General features: G+C 36.3%; 1 pseudogene across 1 annotated transcript; it reads left to right on the forward strand.

Moving 5' to 3' along the window:
* The first annotated feature begins 1,246 nt into the window (after positions 1-1,246).
* On the forward strand, positions 1,247-3,079 carry LOC145819670 (nigrin b pseudogene; annotated as a pseudogene). The gene has a single exon (XR_014360444.1). The product of XR_014360444.1 is annotated as a nigrin b pseudogene (transcript).
* The last annotated feature ends 220 nt before the right edge of the window (positions 3,080-3,299 follow it).

Raw genomic sequence — 3,299 nt, forward strand, 5'->3', positions numbered from 1 at the left:
AAATGGTGGGCCTACGTCTTTCTTTTGAAATTTGGGGCAAAAATATAATTCTTTTAACTTTTTCCATTTCAAATGTGACAGCAAGGGCAAAATTGATAGTAACTTAAATAGTATGGGAGTATGCATGAAAATAAGAATAATCTGTGAGGATCATTAAAAATTGTATAAAAGTATAGGAGTAAAAATATAATAATCTCAAAGCCGAAGGTCCGAGAACAATGGCATTGTTACTGATGTGGTAAGAAATTGAGAAACAGAACTGATTGAGACTACTAAAAAACACACCACTAACAATTCTAATGAGTTGAAAAATGTAAAAAAAAATAAAATAAATAATAATATAAAAAAAAACAACCATCACATTAAGGGAGAGCTAACTCATTAGTGCCCTTCTAATACTTCCGTTTTTAGCTAATCATTGAGAAATTGAGAACAATCACTATGCTTGGTTGTGTTTTTTCAAATCACTTTTCAGAAAAATTCTAGTTTCTTATTTTTCGTGTTTTTTTGTTTTTACTGAATTTTTTTAATATTTTAAGCAATTTTTTTACTTTTTAGACATACCTAACATAAATATACCTAAAAAGTAAAAAATTTGTGAAAAAATCTTTTAAAAATTCACTAAATACCAAAAATACAAAAAAAAAAAAAAGAAAATTCAGTACATTTTTTGTATTTTTATGTATTTATTAAATTTTTAAAATATTTTTTCACAAATGTTTTACTTTTTAGATACATCTAAGTAAGGTGCATCTAAAAAAGTAAAAAAAAAATATTTAAAATTTTAAAAATATTCACTAAAAATAAAAAATATAAAAATTAAAAAATTAATTTTTAAAAAATTTAATTCAAAAAACTCAAACCAAACGCACTGAAAGATATTTTGTTGGCGCTAGTGGAAACAAAAAAGAAGTGGACATATGAGCGGCCATGTCAACAATGATGCCGGCTGGCGTTCACATTACATGAAGAATTGGCCATCAAATTACATGAATATAATGGCCTTTTGAAAATGTCACCATTTTAATAAATTATTTTAAATCTAATTAAAATAATTATATTCGTAAAAAGAGATGAATTTTTTTTTATAATTAAATATGATATTTGTAATAAAAAAATAAATAAATAATTATAAATTTAATGTGATATTTTATTTTATTATATATTTTAATTTATTTTATCTTTTATACTATTTTAGTTCAAAAAAACCAAATAAAACCCATAGGCCAATATATATAGTGCATCACACTGCAGCCATCGACCCACATAGCAACTAGCAAGTATAGCAAGATGAGAGTGGTAGCGGCAATATTATGCATTGTTGTTCTCGCAATTTGCAGCCTTGGAATCCAAGGCGACATCCAGGCCTATCCCTCCGTCTCCTTCGATGTGGCGGATATCACCGAGGCCACATACGGAGAATTCATAGGGGCACTGCGCAAAAACGTGACATGGGGAAACCGTACAGTACGTGGTGTACCAGTACTGAACCCCAAAAGTGAAGTGCCGGTTGGGAACCGGTTCGTTCTGGTCGATCTCATCAATGGCGACACAGTCACGTTGGCAATAGATGTGGTGAACCTTTATGTGGTGGCTTTTAGTGGTGCAAATAACAAATCCTTCTTTTTCAATGACACTACGGCACTTCAATACGACAATTTATTCGTCGGCACCAATCAAATCAAATTAGGCTTCAACGGCACCTATCCCTGCCTCGAGAAGCAGCGAGGAGTTAGCAAGAGGGAGAAACTCCCTCTGGGACCAACTCCCTTAGCTGACGCCATCACAAGGTTGTGGTACGGTGGGAGCGTCGCCGAACCGCTCCTTGTGGTCATTCAGATGGTCTCGGAAGCGGCAAGGTTCAAATACATTGAGGAACAAGTCCGCAAAAGCATAACTGATCGAAACACTTTTACACCAAAAGGTTTGATAGTGAGCATGGAGAACAAATGGTCGGCTATGTCCAAGCAGGTTCATCGTTCGAAAGATCGAGAAACCTTCATTAACAGCGTTCACCTCAATGATGACAATTACAATCTCCTCATAGTAAACAACTTTTCTACAATCCGTCACTATACCATGGTCGCGATTCTTCTCGACAAAAGCGTCACGACTACTACTAGTAGTAATAGCAATATTGCTCTATCCTACTGCCTAGCAGCAGTAGGGTGGAGCTTCTTCTGACCTCCAGGGGGCTGGCTGTGTGCCTCTGTTTAATAGTCTTGCATTGCTGTGGGGTTATGTCCATCCTCTGCTGGTTAGCTGACTCTGCTGATTGGTAGCAGTGCGATTGGTAGCAGATGGGTATGTAGCAGATTGGTATGTATGCTGATTGGTTGCAGAGTGGTATGTATCAGCTAGGTTCTGGTCTGTGAAGGCAGTGCAGAGGCCTTCTGAGTGTCATATGCATGGTGGCTGGTTGGTAGCATAGGAGCTTTTGTGTGCTTGGATGAATGGTGGCTGGTTGGTAGTTTCTCCATCCTCTGCTGGTAGCTGCTGCAAGAATAATGGTGTATTGGGCTTATGGTTTGATGTCCTGCTAATCTCCTTGCCTGACTGATGGTTTGCTTCTTGTCAGTGTGTGTGGTCTGCTGTCTGGATGCTCCAGCAGAGGGCTTTTGGCTGGTTCTTGTATTTCTATCTGTTGGATTTGGCATGTCTTAGGTTTGGTTGTATTTTTGGTGTGGGTTTGTTGTTTGTGGTTGGTTTCTCACCAACTCTCCATCTTTAGGCGGTGTGCTAGCATATGATTGGGCGTTCTCAACAGTGCCAACCTAGTTGGGATTGTTTTGTTTCGCTATGATGCTCTTTGCACTCCCCTTCCTCGTCTTCTTTATTGATGTATTTCTTTGTTCGGTCTTCATCAATAATAGTCCATTTTTCTTCGCTGATCAAAAAAAAAAAAATAGCAATATTGCTCTAGCCGAGGACTACCACAACAATGAATTGAGAAAACTCTGAAATTGCTGTAACTGCCTAACCCCCACATCTCACCCTTAAATTATTCTGTGTAACCTCATTTCTTCCCAAACTGGTTTCAAGGCATAAAATAAATAGTTACCCTTCATCTTTCTCCACAGATAAGTCTGCTTTGCAATTTCGTTTTGGACTCTTTTTGGTATTTCTTCTTCTTCTTTTTTTCTTTTTTATTATTATCTTGCATGTATTTTAGCACGTACTAAAGGATGGGCACGCGAAAAAAAGTTATCAAAATAATATTGTGAGAAAAGCTATATGAAAAAAATTTAGAATTAAAGAGTAAGATTAAGAATTTGATGACCTACCTTGCTGACCCCCTT

This window comes from Camellia sinensis, chromosome 2, assembly GCF_055761805.1.
Source record: "Camellia sinensis isolate YWXY chromosome 2, ASM5576180v1, whole genome shotgun sequence".
Taxonomy (NCBI): Eukaryota; Viridiplantae; Streptophyta; class Magnoliopsida; order Ericales; family Theaceae; genus Camellia; species Camellia sinensis.